The sequence below is a fragment of the Malania oleifera genome, chromosome 1, assembly GCF_029873635.1.
Source record: "Malania oleifera isolate guangnan ecotype guangnan chromosome 1, ASM2987363v1, whole genome shotgun sequence".
NCBI classification, from domain to species: domain Eukaryota; kingdom Viridiplantae; phylum Streptophyta; class Magnoliopsida; order Santalales; family Ximeniaceae; genus Malania; species Malania oleifera.
The window spans coordinates 97,006,743-97,025,467 of record NC_080417.1 but is presented as its reverse complement, the minus strand read 5'-3'; positions in this window follow the sequence as shown (position 1 = coordinate 97,025,467).

Below are 18,725 nucleotides of genomic sequence, written 5' to 3'. Positions count from 1 at the left end.
AATCTTATATTAGACTTTTGATCTTTGGAACTCATATCATATATATTTTCATATTACAAAGATCATATTGTGTTTGGATATTTGGAAGAAAACATATTGATTTAGATATTTATAATATTCAAGACACATCTTTTAATGAGACCACATTTGGTATTTGTGCATTTAGTAAAGTTAAGCTAGGACTCTAATTTTTGTGGAAGCATATCATTCATATAACGATTATATCGTTACATTCATACTAAGCTTCAAGTTTCATCATATGAATATGTGTTAGGATTTCTATTGTACTCACCAGCTTTGTTAGAAGTGAATCTTGAGTTGTTGCAGATTTGACATTATATAATTGTAATCACGGTTCGGGTTGTGAACCGGGTGAGGAGGAAGCTGTGCCTCTTGTAAGCAGCGGATGTAAGGGAAGCTCCGTCCCAGTTAAAGGAGTAGGGTATTAGTGGAATCATTGAGTGGGTTGCTCAAGGCGAGGACGTAGGCCGGGTTGGTTTAACCTTGTAAAATCTGTGTTTACTTCCTCTTTTCCCTTACTGTCTTTACTTTCTGCATTACATTTCATTACTCATATTTTATGTGTGTATGGTTGAATTACTTCTCACGCACTTAATAATTAATTGGGAACCATTCATTGAGATAACAATTTAAATCGACCTCAAACCCCTGTAATTAATTTGTTAAACATAGAAATAGGGTTTAAGTGGTAAATAATCTGAAAGAATTTAAAAATACCCAATTCACCCCCCCTCATGGGATTACACCTAAATTAACACTTGGTATCAGAGTGGGTTTACATAGATTTAACTGTTCATTTGTAAAAAGATCACATGACACACATCAGTGTAACTCCATTCGGTGAGGGACACTCATCCATTAGACCACCAAATTTCTGTGGTGTAAATTACACCTATTTGAAACATAGGATGAGCATATACATGTTAAATGTAAATTGGAAGTTATGGAAAATAGTTAATAAGGGATATCATGTTCTCATGAAAGTAACTGATAAGGTAAATGTACCCAAAACTAAAGATGAGTATACTAAAGAGGACTGGAAATCAGTGCAAATAAATGCTACTACAATGAATCTATTATTCTGTGTGCTAGATGTAAATGAATTTAATAGGGTAATGACATGTAACTTTGTTAAAGAAATTTGGGAAAAATTAGAAGTTACATATGAAGGTACCAAGGAAGTGAAAGATAATAGGATAGACATGCTCACTAGTGAGTGTGAAGCATTTAAAATGACTGTTGATGAATCTGTTCAATCAATGTATACCAGATTCACACACATCACGAATTCTTTAAATGCTCTTGGTAAATCTTACCCTACTTATGAGTTGATTAGGAAAATACTCAGGGGACTACCTCGAGTTTGGGAAGCAAAAGCTATAGCAATAGCAGAAGGGAGAAATCTCAAGAAGATGTCTGTTGATGAACTAATTGGATCACTCATCACCTATGAGCTTGTAATAAATAAGAGGAAAAATGAGCAAATTAAAGCAAAGAAAGCCACAGCACATAAGGCATCATCAAACAACTCTAGTGAAGGAAGTGATTTCAATACAGAAGATGACATTACCTTGCTAACAAAGAAGTTCGGGAAGTTCTTGAAGAAGAATAAGAAGTTCAATATAAAATTCCGGAACTCAAAATCAGAAAGAGGAGAGTCAAGCATGAAGAAAAGGAAGGAAAATCCACCAACTTGCTACAACAGCAGAGAGGTTGGACACATCAAGCCTGAGTGTCTCAAACTAAAGAAAGCTTCCAAGAAAAAGAAGAAAGCACTAAAAGTCGGTTGGGATACTGACTCACTCGAAAAATGAGCAGCTCGAAAGCTATCCCAAGTATAGGAGTTGCGTCGTGTAATACTCAGCCCAAGGGCTAGATCGTCTCCTCAAAGAATGCGTTTTAATATCAAATTTTACGTTTTACCAATCGAAATTAAAAAGGTACTGAACTCAGTTCAGATTCGGGATTTTCAAAATTGTTAAGATTCATTCAAACTAATTAAAATAACACACAAAATGAAACCCTAAAACTAACGTGCATGGAACTAATGAGCAAATAATGGAAACCCTAATCTACTAAGGGAAACATTGGGACACACATTAATTAAAAATGGCAACCTAGAACATGGAATTAAAAACACATAATGGAAACTCAACCAAACACACACACACGACCAATAAAAATTAAATCTTTAACCAAATCTAGAGCTCGAACCAAAATTTAGTTTTAAACACTTAAACACTACCCAAATATTATAAAAATGCAAACTTTAACAAAAGGAACCTAACTAAATCAAACTGTAGTTAAAAAATAAATCTTTTTAAAAGAGGGAACAACTAATTTAATAAAAACAAAACAAAAAAATAAATAAATAAAAAAGAAGAGAGAGAAATTGAGTGTTGCTGGAATCCTTAATAAAAACTACAATGCTTAAATTAAAATTAAAAGGAGAGAGAAAGAAAAAAAATAAAGAAAGAGAGAGAGAGAGAGAGAGAGAGAGAGAGTCCCCGGAGCTTGGTTGCTGGAGAATGGCCGAAGAAGCTGGATATGCTTTGTTCTGAATCCTCGACTGGGCTGTGGTCTAGTTGGGCTAGAGGGGCAGAGCTAGTCTGGAACTGCTGTAGGCTGCTTCGCGGGCTATTGGTATGGTAGGTAGAAGTTGTGCCTCGGCTGGAGAACTGAAGCTGGTCGGAGGTTCTTATGGAATTGCTTGCAGCCGCCGATACGTTGCTGGTGTGGGAGTTTCTCCTTGGGTTTGTTGGCATACTGGCTGTTGTGGATGGTGCCCGAGAGTGGAGCAGGTTGCTGTGGTGGCCTGAATTGCTGGAGGAGCTTCTCGGCCTGTTGCTGCTACGAAGGGTGCTGGACTGGAAGTTTGAAGAATAGAGAGGGGGAACTCAGAAGACAAGGGGGGAACAGAGAGTGAGAGAGAGAGAGAAAAGGATAAAGGGAAGGAGAACAGAGAATAGAGAAGAGAGAGAGAGAGAGAGAGAGAGAGCAGAAGGAAGGGAAGAGACCAAGGAAGAGAAAAGAGAAAGAGAAGAGGAAGAAGAGAGAAGGCGAGCCCTAGGGGCTGCCTGCGCAGGGGAAAGAAGTAGGGGAATAAAAAGGGGAGGGACTGAAGCCCTAGACTGGTGAAGCCATGACCCGACCCTGTTATCCAACCCACCCGGCCTGCACGGCGGGGTCACATCAGCTTGAATATATCGAATTTTTTCTTTTTTCATTTTTTTCATTTTTTGTTCTCTGTTCACAGCCAAATTTGACCCTTCTGGAACCTGTTTGTCATGAAACTTAAAATACAAAAGTTGTAGATAATCCTTTCCTCCTTCTCCAAAAATTTGAATCGTCTCGATTGGAACTCGTACGGAAAAGTTATGCATGAAATACGAACAGGTGCCGGTTTTGGTTTCCGGGAATTTTTCTACGATAAAATATTATCAAAAATTCATAAATTGTGCCATAAAACTCAAGAATGAAAAATTCAGCACTTTATTAAAATATTTGACAAATTTGGACCCTTAATTAAAAATATAAGTCATAAAGACCGGATTAAAGTGTCCAATTACACAGTTCTGACGCGTAATCAGATACACACAACACAAGTAATTCAAAATCTGAATCTAGTGATGATGAGATCGCAAATCTGTGTCTAATGACACAGAATGACTTTGAGGTATAATCATCATTCTCATCGTCTTCTTATTATTCTAATGATTTTGAAAATGAGAATGGCATGCTTTCATACAATGAATTGAAACAAGAACTTTTGTACACCCTTAAAATGCTTGGGAAAATGAATAAGAAAAATTACCTTTTGAAATTAAAACTGAAAGAATTTTCAAAGTTAGTTGAACATCAAAATTAATCTTATGCGTCTCTCATGAAAGACAAGAATTTGAAAATTGAGAAATTAAAAAAGAAGTTGAAAGACAAAACTAAGATTATTTGTAAATTTACTGAAGGTCAAACTAATTTTGAAAAGCTCATAGAAGCTTAAAGAAATTCCCTAAAGAAGGAAGGTTTTAATGGAAAGCAGAATCTAAAACAGAAACATCTCTACATGAGATATTTTGTATGAGAGTCAAAATCTTATGTTCCAACTAAAGACTATCATAGAAATATTACATGTTTTAAATGTAAGAGGTTGGGTCATATAAAATTTGACTGTCCTTTCAAAAATAAAGATGTCAAACTTAAGAAAGTCTGGAAAGTCAAAGGAGAATCTAGTACTAACCCCCATGGACCCAAGAAAATCTGGGTTTCAAAAGTAGTTATCTGACTATGTCTTGTAGTTGTGCTTAGAGAAAATGAACATTTAGGAAAGTTTGATGTGAAATTAGATGAATGAATCTTCCTAGGGTATGCCTTAGATAGTAAAGCCTACAGAGTATACAACAAACGAACATTAACCGTTATAGAATCCATTCATGTAGTGTTTGATAAGTTAGATCCCTTCTCTAAAAGGACTGATGAAGATGAAATTGAGATAAACAAGGAATTGGAAAAACTATCCATTAAATATGATTCAGAAAAGAGAAATGAAATTAAGGAACCATTGACTGAAACTGTAATAACCTAAGAAATTAATTCATAGCCTGGTCAACGAACATAGGGGATTCGTCGACGAGGGAACAAGAGGGTCTCGTTGATGAGGACATGTTTCATCAATGAGAAGATACTGAGAGGCTGTTTTCTAAGCTCTAAATTTTGTCGATGAGAAGATGGTGTTCATCGACAAACCTCCTTCATGGCCTCGTCGACGAGATGAAGTTGCTCGTCGACGAAACCCACAGTATAAATAGTGCTAAACTCAGTTTTTATGTAGGAAAATCAACCGAAACCCTCTCTTTTCTCTGTCTACAGTCTCTCCCTTCTCTCTCTTCAATTTTGGTCCCGTTAGTCGTCAGATCGAAGATCTGAGGCCACCACGACGCTCCTGAGGAAGTTCTCTCCAAGTATGCCAGAGCGGATCGTCGATGGGACGGAGTTGGATTTCATCCCAGATTCAGGGTAGGGCATTTTTGTCAAAATCTGGCTTTCTAGTAGTTGTAAGAAATATAGTAGACGTAGAAATAATAATATTTTGTTCTAGGATTTATGGTTTTCAGGGTGTTGAGTGGAGAACCCTGCGGGTGTAGGACCCGCCATAGTAGGGGATTCTAGCAGGAAACAGATAAGGAAAATTTGTTATGCTAGGCAATTCTAATATGTTTTCAATATAAATTATACATTTTTACCAGATTATCATTCACAACAGAAATTTATACAATTTATCAACTATGTTATTATGTTTTAAATTATTGTGTGGCTTGAGAATATAGATATAGTACAGAAATGTGTCTCACAGTAATTTCCAAGATTATGTTTTACATAATATATTTCCAGGATTATGTTTTACAGAATATATAGACAGGAAATATGTTTTACAACAATTTTAGAATACCATGATTATACAGTTTACAGTACCATGACATACAGATTTACAGTTAATTACAGAAATATAGTTGTTATAGAAACAATTTATTTCAGCGTCCTGGTTTATACAGTTATTACAGAATCATGGTAAAACAAATAGTTATATACAGAAACGTATTATATAGTATCAGACCCTGATGAACCATTACAGATACAGTTTACAAAGCACGGTACCGTAGCTATATATAGTATTAAGCGCAACCACTATTCAGATAACACGTGGTAGATAAGTTAATTGTGCCTATGTTGTGGACATGCTCCCCATTAGATATGGGTTGAGGAGGGCCGATCTGACTGACGGAGTATAGTGGTTTATCCTAGTAGGCTAGCCAGTGATAGATCCCACCTACGGGCCGCACAACCCTGTCATGAGGGGTTAAATCATGACATACAGTTATCCAAAAGGATGTTTTTCAGTATTTATATGTATATACAATTTACAGAAACAGAGGATGTATTTATGTATATTAGAAGTATTATGAATAGAAAACTTATAAAGACAGTTATGTTAAGCAACGTGAACAAGATGGTATTTTATATTATTTGTATCGTATTTACAGATTCAGTTATATATGATTATATAGAATTAGAATTTTATAGACTTGTAACTCATTTGCCACACACTAGCAATAACATATTTGGTCTTACTGAGCGTTGGCTCATTCCATTACTTTAACATTTTTCAGGTGATCCAGGTAGGCAAGCAAATCAGGCTCGCAGGTAGAGGGGCTTCAGTGCTACTACCCCGTCAGTAGAGTGAGTATTTTTGGAAGAATAATTTTTGTGTAGCTCTAGCACAGATGAGGGTTTCTTTTTGAGGAATAGTTGTATATGCATATTCTAGGAACATCTTAGCACTCTAGTATTGTGTATATATGTGTTTATGGTTATATGAATACAACTTCCCACTACATAGGTTGATAGTTACAACTTCTCGCTGCATAGGTTGATAGTTATATATATATATATATATATATATATATATATATATATCAGAAGGTATCAAAGATATGGAATTTCATGGTATTTATTATTGAAAAATTTTAAAATATTTATAAAGTATAGCAGGTCATTATAGTTTTGTATCAAAGTCTAGGTTGTTAGGTTCTATAGACTTTAGAGTGCAGCTGTGACGACCTGCTTAATTTTCACATTTTTTTTATATTACAAAATCACAAAACTCAAATCAGCAGATCATAATCCACTTGGACCCATGGGTACTAAGATACATCAGAACACATAACGGAAGCCTAAACAGCAGGAATCATACAATCATATACATTTCATTATATCATACATCACAATACTAGAGTTACTACAATAACTGTATATATATACACAACACTCAACCCAAAAAGAAGTCTTAGGGTCATTTCCACAAAATACATCCGACCTTATCAAAATAGTTACCCTTCTGGAAGGGCAGATCTACCGTACTAGATCAACGAGACTTTACCCGCTCTCCTATCAGGGGTTCCTAAAAAGTTTATAAAATTATGGGGTAAGACACCTTTCAGTAAGGGAAATAAACTAATACCAGTGTGTGACAACATGAGTATTCCGTGTTATACATATACCATACAGAACATATTTAGTAACTGTTTTGTCAAATCTGGGAAAATATATATATATATATATATATATCTCAAAACATGGTTGAACATACTGCATTTTCATAAACATATTTCATCTCTTATAATAATAATAATAATAATAATAATAATAATAATAATAGAAAAATAGCTGGTTGTTGTCATGTATTACCCCCACATGATTGGGTTGTGTGGCTCGAAGGCGGGACCTGACAATGGTTGGCAAACCGCTGTCAAGTCAAAAGTACAGCTTATAAGTCTGATGGGTCTGCCAGACCTGGTCCATACACTAGGGGTGCTCACACACTTCTTAAAAATCACGTCGACCATCCAATTTCACACCACTCCGTACAACGGTGTTAATACAAATATCATGATCATGAAAACCATGGACACATATCAACGGTACCGTGCAAGTGCTAGTTTAGACCAAGCCAACCAAATTCTGATACCATATAACATATATTGAAACTATGATACATGAATATTTCATATCATTAATTTTCAAATCAATCATATCATTTTGCATATATACATATATCATGAAAATCATCGACTCGTACGTCAATATTACACATTTTATCATAGCTCGGCCCGTACACCGGCAAATCATAGCACAACCCGTACGCTGGCAAATCACATCCATAGCTCTACTCATACACCGTCAAATCATATCATAGCATAGCCTATACGCTGAAAAATCACATCCATAGCACAGCCCGTACACTGCCAAAATATATCCATAGTTCAGCCCGTACGTTGGCAAATTATACACATAGCTTGACCCGTACGTTGGCAAAACATATAAAAATCTCGGCCCATACGCCAGTTTTCCATTATAAATATCTGTATCATTAACACATTTTCAGAAAAAAGTATTTCATAACATTTTCTACTCATGCCACACTAACAGTTTTTTCGCATATTCAACATACCATCATTTTCAACAGTATTTTTTCAAATATAAATCATATATAAATATATTTATTTTCCTGAAACCAAATACTATAACAATATACATATTTTTCATAAAATACTAGCTTAGTTTATCCCCTTACCTGATTCCTGAAAAACCCCTAAGAAAATCTGTCCCACACCCGCAGGGTTCCCTACTCAACACCCTGAAAACAACATTCCCCATAACTAAAGTTTAGTATTTCTATGCGTATAACACTTTCTACAGCTGTCAAAAATCCAAATATTGAGTAGAAACCCTTACCCTGGATTTGGGATGGTTTCCACTTTAGCCCCACCGACGATCCGCTCCAACAGACTTGCAGAGAACTTTTCCAGAGCATCGTGGTGGCTTCAGATCCTCAAACTAGCAAAAATTCGGCCTGAAATCGAAGAGAGAAGGGGGAAGGGCAGTAGGATGAGAGAGAGAGGGTTTCTGCGCAAGTTTTCTATAAAAAATCTGAGTTTTTCCCTATTTATAGGGCTGGATTCGTCGACGAGCCACATCATCTTGTCGACGAGTCCTTTAATAATTTCGTCGACGAAACCCACTCCTCGTCGACGAAATTCAGACTGCCCGAAACCTCTCTCGGTATTTCCTTGTCGACGAATCTTGCCTTCGTCGATGAGGTTCTCTTATACCCTCGTTGACAAATCCCCTGTGTTCGTCGATGAAGTCGACTGCCTCCTTCTGTTTCTGGTTTTCATTTCCCTTTCTTTTTATTATTTAAATACTATTATTCTTTGGGTCATTACAGCAGCGGAAGCAATACCAAAGTATAGGAAATGATTTGAGGTTTGTTCTAAAGTCTGGGTACCATATTACCGTGGTTGTTTCTGTGTTTTTCCTAAGGTGAAAATTTCAGGAAAACCATAGTAAACTATCGTCGGGTCATGTGTCTAGGTTGCAGAACTAGATTCTGAATTAAGATCAGGGAAGGTAGTTAGTTATGAATATGGGATTTGAGTGGAATAAAATAGATTAGGTCTGTACAGGAGATAAGATTCTTAAAGTGTGTTTTTGTTTTCAGGATGGACCCAGGAAGCAGTGGCACGAATGCTAGGGGAGACATGTCAAGACCTTCCAGCATGGGTGGTGATACGGATGCAGTACTACGCATGACCCAGCAGGTGATGGCTGAGATGGCCAGGAGCTTATGGGAGCGTAGCTGCATGATCGAATAGTTTACGCGGATGAAGCCCCCATCCTTTGCTGGAGGAGATAACCCGGTTGTAGCTGAGAATTGGGTCCAGGATATTAAAGAGACATTGACTGTGCTTCCATGTACAGATGAACAAAAGGTAGTATTTGCAAGATTTAAATGGATAGGAGAAGCGAAGCGCTGGTGGAGATCAGCGTGAATGATTAAGAGTAGAGGTCAGTTCCAGTGCCGATGACGTAGGATCGATTCAAGGAGCTATTCTTCAAGCGATACTTTCCCTCTATCATTCGGAGAGCGAAGATAGTATAGTTTATGCATCTAGTTCAGGGGCAGATGACATTATCTCAGTACACAGCTCGATTTATCGAGTTGTCACGTTTTGCCCCGCATTTAGCGCCAGACGAAAAGAAAAAGTCAAGGAAGTTTGAAGAGGGTCTGTAATAGAACTTGTTTGAGCAGGTGATCGGTTTCAGAGCTCAGACATTCACGGAGGTTGTAAACAGGGCTGCGATCATCGAGAGTGGTATACAGAGGGGTATAGCGGCCCAGAGTCAGAGGAAGACGTCTGCGCCTCGGGGTTTCTAAGTTGGCTCCAGTAGGAGTCCATGGAGAGAAGGTCATGATAAGGGAGATCAGAGGCAGGTGACAGGACCTTGTGAGAATTAGGGTATGCCGATTCTCTCGGTATGTCAAACGTGCAGGAGATGTCATTTGGGGGAGTGCCGGCTTGGGAGAGATGTTTGTTATCGTTGTGGGAGACCCGGTCACATGGCACGTGCACACCCAGGTCCACCAGACTTGGTCTTAGCTCCCACGCCTTATCGGGGAGGATATTAGGCACCTCGTAGAGATCAGCAGAGGAATGTAGCCTCGACGAGGGTTTACGCGTTGACGTCGGGTGATGCTAAGGCTGCTACGGATGTGGTGATAGGTACTTTTACTGTTTTATCACATTCCATTATTGTTTTAGTTGATTTAGGTGCTACTCATTCCTTTGTCTCTGCATCATATCTTAAATTATCTAGAAATGAGACTCAGTTATTAGATAAAGAACTGTCAGTAGCTACGCCGTCTGGGTTAGTGATGAGGTGTAAAAGGGTACTCAGAAGCTATCCTTTAGAAATTCAGGGGAGAGTGTTACCAGTTGACCTGATCATGTTAGAGATGTGAGGATTTGATGTAATACTATGTATGAATTGGCTAGCAATTAATTATGTCAGTATTGATTGCCATCAGAAAGAAGTAGTTTTCAGACCCCCTGGTGAGAAAAAATTTAGGTTTACAGGTTCACGTGTACGTGTGTTGTCATAGCTAGTATCAGCCATGCATGCGAGCAAATTGCTCCTGGATGGAAGTCAGGGGTTTGTAACCTCTATAAAGGAAGTGTTAGAGAATAAATCGAAGCTTGACAGTACTCCAGTTGTACGAGAATTTTTAGATGTTTTTCCAGAGGAGCTACCTGGGTTACCTCCCAAATGCGAGGTGGATTTTCCCATAGATTTACCTCTAGGGACGGCACTGATTTCTAAGGTTTCTTATCATATGACTTTAGCTGAATTAGGAGAGTTGAAGAATCAGTTACAAGACTTGCTGAATAGGGGATTTATAGGACCTAGTGTATCGCCATGGGAAGCTCCAGTGTTGTTTGTAAAGAAGAAAGATGGGTCTTTGAGAATGTGTATTGATTATAGAGAAATCAATAAGGTTACTAATAAGAATAAATATCCTCTACCCCTTATAGACGATCTGTTTGATCAGCTCTAGGGTACACAAGTGTATTCCAAGATTAACCTGAGATCAGGGTATCATCAAGTGAGAGTAAAAGCAGAGAATGTCACGAAGACAACCTTCAGGACCAGGTACGAGCACTATGAATTTCTCGTTATGCCTTTTGGTCTGACGAATGCCCCAGTTGTATTCATGGACTTGATGAATAGAATTTTTCACCAGTATCTAGATCAATTTGTAGTAGTTTTTATTGATGATATATTGGTTTACTCGAGGAGTTTTGAGGATCATAAGGTGCATTTGAGGCAGGTACTACAGACACTTAGGGAGAAAAAGTTTTACACCAAGTTTAGCAAGTGTGAGTTTTGGCTTGACCAAGTTGCATTTTTGGGTCATGTGAATTCAAGAGACGACATTTCAGTGGATCCCAGCAAGATTGATACGGTGGTGAATTGGGTCAGGCCAAAGAATATGTAGGAAGTCAGAAGTTTCTTGAGACTGGCAAGCTATTTCCATCGATTTGTTGAGGCGTTTTCAGTTTTGTCAGGGCCTCTCATACGTTTGACCAGGAAGAATGCCAAATTTGTGTTGGATGAAGAGTGCTAGAAGAGTTTTTAGCAATTAAAGCAACAGTTCGTCACTGCACCAATATTGACGATTCCATCAGGAAGTGATGGGTATGCGATTTACAATGACGCATCTTTGGAAGGGTTCGGTTGTGTACTGATGCAGCATGGTAGGGTGGTAGTGTATGCTTCCAGGCAGTTGAAAGAGTATGAAAAGAACTACCCTACTCATGATCTAGAATTAGCTGCAGTGGTGCACACATTGAAGATCTGGAGACATTACCTATATGGTGAGAGATGTGAGATATTTTCTAATCATACGAGCCTAAAGTATTTCTTTACAAAAAAAAAGTTGAATATGCGCCAGAGGAGATGGTTAGAACTCATCAAAGATTACGATTGCACCATTAGTTACCACTCAGGTAAAGCAAATATGGTAGCTGGTGCACTGAGCCGTAAATCAGAGGATGCGGCGCAGTTAGCAGCAGCGGTAATTCAGCATCCGATTCAGATGGACTTGGAGAGGCTCGGTGTGGAGATTGTTGAAGATGATTCTCAAACGCTTATTGCCAGTCTGGTTGTACAGCCTACACTATATGAAAGAATTAAAGCTGCTCAGGGGAATGATCCAGAATTAGCAGAAGTAATATCCAGAATACAAGATGGTCAGGGAGAGGAATTCAGCATTTCTGGCAATGAGACTTTGAGATTTCGCATGAGACTATGTGTGCCTGTAGATGATTGCATCAGGAGGACAATTCTAGAAGAAGCACACAGATCCTTGTACACTATTCATCCTGGCAGTATGAAAATGTATAGGGATTTGCAGGAATATTTCTGATGGAGTGGCATGAAGAGGGAAATAGCAGAATTTGTGCAGCAGTGCTTGACATGCCAGTAGGTTAAGGATGAGCACTAGAGACCGGCTGGTCAGTTACAGCCACTTTTCATTCCTGAGAGGAAGTGGGACCATGTATCCATGGATTTTGTTACTGGGTTAGCGCCGACGCCGCATGGTTAGAATGCCATCTGGGTAATTGTTGATAGGCTGACAAAGATAGCTCATTTCCTACCCATTAGAGTTAGCTACCCTATGAACATATTAGTAGAGATTTACATGCAGGAGATTGTTCGACCCCATTGAGTGTCGGTATCCATAGTCTCGGACCGTGATCCACGTTTTACATCGTGGTTCTGGAAGAGCTTGTAGGAAGCATTGAGAACTCGGCTAGCATTCAGCATTCCATCCTTAGATAGATGGTCAGATAGAGAGAATGATTCAGGTACTTAAGGATATGTTGCGAGCGTGTGTATTGGATTTTGGGGGTAGCTGGACTCAGTATATGTCATTGGTGGAATTTTCCTGCAACAACAGCTACCCGGCTAACATTGGCATGACTCCTTACGAAGGACTCTATGGTAGGAGGTGCTGCTCCCCTTTATATTGGAGTGAGCTGGGTGAGAGGCGAGTTTTGGGACCAGAAATAGTACAACATGTGTACGATAAAGTTCACTCATTTGAGATAGAATCAGTGCAGCATAGAGTCAGAAGAAAAACTACGCAGATACTCACCTCCGGAAACTATAATTTGAAGTGGGAGACCATGTATTTTTGAAAATAGCTTCGTTAAAAGGGGTTTTGAGGTTTGGAAAGAAGGGTAAGTTGAGCCCTAGGTTTATTGGCCCATTTGAGATACTCAAGAAGATAGGGTCAGTTGCCTACAGGCTAGCTTTGCCGCCAGTGTTAACTAGAATACACGATGTGTTTCATGTTACTATGTTAAGGAAATTCGTTCCAAACCCGTCCCACATAATCAACTATGCAGAAATAGAGTTTAAGGATTCATTAGCTTATGAAGAAGTACCCATACAGATCTTAGACAGAAAGATACAAGAATTGCGCACCAAAGAAATCCAACTAGTAAAAGTTTTATGAAAGAATCATTCTATAAAGGAAACTTCTTGGGAGCTTGAAAATGAAATTAGATAGAAATACCTCCACCTGTTTAGTGGGTTATAGTAGTGATGTGTAAATTAAGTAGTGGTAATTTTATTTTGTACAATGTAATTGTAATGTAGAGTATAGGATATGTAGTATTTTCGTTTTGGGGGAAATTTTCTTTTATACTTGTAATCTCTTAGAACTACCCATATAACCACGGTATTCCTCTGCCATAAGTGAGGGCAGGTAATAAAATAAGTAGACTGATTATCTTAAGAGATGAGGGATCAGATGGATAAGTGAATTTCGAGGATGAAATTTTATAAAGAGGGGAGAATGTAATAACCCAAAAAATTAATTCATAGCCTCGTCGACGAACATAGGGGATTCGTCGACGAGGGAACAAGAGGACCTCGTTGACGAGGACATGTTTCGTCAATGAGAATATATCGAGAGGCTGATTTCTAAGTTCTAAATTTCGTCGACGAGAAGATGGTGTTCAACGAAGAACCTCCTTCATGGCCTCGTCAATGAGATGACGTGGCTCGTCGACAAAGCCTGCAGTATAAATAGTGCTAAACTCAGTTTTTACGTAGGAAAATCAACCGAAACCCTTTCTCTTCTCTCTCTACGGTCTCTCCCTTCTCTCTCTCTCTCTTCGATTTTGGTCCCATTAGTCACCGGATCGATGATCTGAGGTCACCACAACGCTTTTGGTGAAGTTCTCTCCAAGTCTGCCGGAGCGGATCGTCAGTGGGATAGAGTTGGATTTCATCCCAGATTCAAGGTAAGACCTTTTTGTCAAAATTTGGCTTTCTAGCAGTTGTAGGAAATATAGTAGGCATAGAAATAATGATATTTTGTTATAGGATTTATGGTTTTCAAGGTGTTGAGTGGAGAACCCTACGGGTGTAGGACTTACCACAGTAGGGGATTCTAGCAGGAAACAGGTAAGGGAAATATGCTCTGTTAGGCAATTCTAATATGTTTTCAGTATAAATTATACGTTTTTACTAGATTATCATTCATAGCAGAAATTTATACGGTCTATCAACTATGTTATTATGTTTTAAATTATTGTGTGGTTTGAGAATATAGATATAGTACAGAAATGTGTCTCACAGTAATTTCCAGGATTATGTTTTATAGAATATATTTCCAGGATTATGTTTTACAGAATATATTTTTAGAATTACGTTTTACAGAATATACAGACAGAAAATATGTTTTACAGCAATTTCAGAATACTATGATTATACAGTTTATAGTACCATGACATACAGATTTACAGTTAATTACAGAAATATAGTTGTTATAGAAACAGTTTATTTCAGCGTCATGGTTTATACAATCATTACAGAATCATGGTAAAACAGATAGTTATATACAGAAATGTATTATATAGTATCAGACCCTGATAGACCATTACAAATACAATTTACAGAGCACGGTATTGTAGCTATATACAGTATAAAGTGCAACCACCTATTTAGATAATACGTGATAAATAAGTCGATCGTGCCTATGTTGTGGACAAACTCCCCATCAGATATGGGTTGAGGAGGGTCGTTCTGCCTGAAGGAGTATAGTGGTTTATCCTGGTAGGCCAGCCAGTGATAGATCCCGCCTATGGGCTACACAACCCTATCATGAGGGGTTAAATCATGATATATAGTTATCCACAGGGAAGTTTTTCATTATTTATATGTATATACAGTTTACAGAAACAGAGGATGTACTTATATATATTAGAAGTATTATGAATAGAAAACTTATAAAGACAGTTATGTTAAGCAACGTGAACAAGGTGGTATTTTATATTATTTGTACTGTATTTTCTTGATTCAGTTATACATGATTATATAGAATTAGACTTTTATATACTTGTAACTCATTTTCCACACACTAGCAATAACATTATTTTGTCTTATTGAGCGTTGGCTCATCCCATTACTTTAACATTTTTAAGATGATTTAGGTAGGCGAGCAGATTAGGCTCACAAGTAGAGGGGTTTCAGTGCTGCCCTGTCACTAGAGTGAGTATTTTTGGGAGATTAATTTTTGTGTAGCTCTAGCATAGATGAGGGTTTCTTTTTGAGGAATAGTTGTATATGCATATTTTGGGAACATCTTAGCACTCTGGTATTGTGTATATATGTGTTTATGATTATATGGATACAACTTCCTGCTGCATAGGTTGATAGTTATATATATATAAGAAGGTATCGGAGATATAGAATTTCATGGTATTTATTATTGAAAAATTTTAAAATATTAAGTATAGGAGGTCATTACAGAAACTACTCAAATTGAAAATTAGGTTAATGAACCACCTAGAGAATGGAAGTACATAAAAAATCATCCCATTGATCAAATAATAGGTGAACCATCACATGAAGTAGCCACTCGATCCTCACTTAGGAATATGATTAGTCATTTTGCCTTTCTATCTTAAGAAGAACCTAGGAATGTGAGTGAAGCAATTGAGGATGAATCAAGGGTATTGTCCATGCAAGAAGAGTTAAACCAGTTTGAGAGAAACAAAGTATGGACATCAATTCCTAGATCTGAGGATAAGACAATTATTTGAACAAAATGGATATATAAGAACAAGAAAGATGAACATGGGATAGTTGTTAGAAATAAGGCTAAACTAGTAGCTCAGGGATATAACCAGGAAGAAGGAATAGATTTTGAAGAAACCTTTGCACCTATAGCTAGAATGGAAGCTATTTGAATGCTTTTAGATTATGCTGCTTTTAAGGATTTTAAGTTATATCAAATGGATACCAAAAGCGCGTTTTTAAGTGGCCGCATAAGTGAAGAGGTATATGTAGAACAATCCCTAGGTTTTGAAAACCATAAGAATCCAGATCACTTTTGTAGACAAACAAAAACATTGTACGGTTTAAAGCAAGCTCCTAGAGCTTGGTATGAGAGACTAAGTGGCTTTCTACTGGACAATGGATTTATCAGAGGAAAGATAGACACAACACCCTTTATAAAGTCTAAGAAAGATGACATGCTCCTAGTTCAATTATACGTAGATGATATCATATTTGGAGCTACAAATAAAGACTTGTGTAATGAGTTTGCAAATACTATGGAAAATGAATTTGAGATGAGCATGATGGGGAACTAAATTTCTTCCTAGGACTTCAAATCAAAAAAGAAAAACATGGAATTTTTATAAATCAATCAAAGTACGTTAGAGATTTGCTCAAAAAGTTTAATATGGAAGATGGGAAAATACTAAGAACACCTATGAGCGCTACTTTGAAATTAGACAAAGACGAACAAGGTATTCCAGTAGATGTCAAGCTCTATCGTGGAATGATCAGTAGCTTATTATATCTAACTGCCAATAGACCTGACATTATGTTTAGCGTATGTTTGTGCGCAAGATTTCAGGCTGCACCAAAAGAGTCACATTTGTTAGTTGTCAAATGAATACTTAGATACCTGATAGGAACCATGGAACTTGGGTTATGGTATCCTAAGTATACATCTTTTGAGATTATCAGCTATTTAGATGTTGATTTTGTTGGTAGTAAAGTGGATAGGAAGAGCACGAGTGGTACGTGTCATTTCTTAGGACATTCGTTAGTCTCTTGGTTTTCCAAGAAGCAAAATTTAATAGCTCTTTCCACAGTTGAGGCAGAATACGTAGCGGCAGGAAGTTGTTGTGCTCAAACTCTGTACATGAAGCAACAACTGACGAATTTTGGATTAAGCTATGACATAATTCCTATAAGATACAATAATACGAGTGCAATAAACATCTCAAAGAATCCCATATTACATTCACAAACTAAACATATAGAAATAAGACATCACTTTCTTCGTGATCATAAGCAAAAAGGAGATGTGACACTTAAGTTTGTATACACAAATGAACAATGGGCAGATATATTCACGAAACCAATTACGGGGAATAGGTTTATCCAAATTAGGGGTGAATTAGGCCTGATGCATAGTCGAGAGGTTGCCTTGAATTATATTAGATGCCATAATTCAGGGGGAGCAATGTCACTTAATATTCAAAATCGATTAAAACTTTCAATTTCGGCTCAATTGTTTCCATTCGGTATCACATTTGTTAACATTTGGTATTAAATTCATATCATGATGAGAGCGTATTAACTTCCACATGTTAATCATCACATAAGCTTTAAAATTTGTCATACTGTGTATGTTCACATTGAAATCTAAATTCAACAACACAACTTTTAACATCAGCAAGGGGGAGAAGTAAACTGAATTAACACAGGGATACACATTTCATAGTACAATCCTTTAAAATATGATGGTTGAATAAGTTCAAAATTTTAAGAGTTAAAGGGGGAGAAGAACATAAGATTGTGTCCACTCATGTTTTTATTATACTCTTTTTTGTTGATGTCAAAAGGGGGAGAAGAATATTTGGGGGAGAAGAATATTTGTTTTATAGCAAAAGGGGAGAAGAATATTAGTTTATAACAAAAATGTATGGTAAAGTTAATTGTGTGTATGAGCATATGTCATATTGCTGCATATTTGTTTGTGCATTATTTGAGGGGGAGCCTTGTTAGGTATACCCATTATATATTTTTGCTCGTGTATTTGTCATCATAAAAAAGGGAGAGCTTGTTGACTCTACGAGTCCAATCCTATTTTGATAATGACAAATCAATTGGTATTTGATCTGTGCATTGAGATTGTGAACATGAACAATATATAGCATGCATAGAAGGATAACAAGTCATAAAAGCCATGAAGATTAAAGCATACATATCTTGGCACAATTCATGAAACTAAAAGAGTATAAGAATGAAGATGCAAGCGGCAAGTTCAAGATCATTATGGGCATGGGTATTTAGAACTGAATGTATTTACCTATTTCATACGATTTAATTTGAGGCTCAAAATATACCCTAGAATGACCTTAGGACTCATGCATCTTATGAACATCATTAGGGGATATTTATGGACTTAGCGATATTTTTAAAATCTCGGAAAATATTTTATAAAAGAGCCAAAAAAAAGAGTAAAGCAGATTTTTTAAACTCTAAAAAAAAATCCAGGAATTGGTCAGTTCAGAATACTGAACTCAATGTTCAGTCGTCTAAAGATGTAACTTCAGAAGATCAAAGTTAAGCTCTGTCATCTGAAGAATTTCTTCAAAAGACCAAAAATTAAGTTCAGTTGTCTGAAGAATTAATGGTGAAACATAAAACCTGTCAGAAGCACCTCAGAAGACTGAACTCAGACTTCAATCATCTGAACCCGACACTTCAGAAGA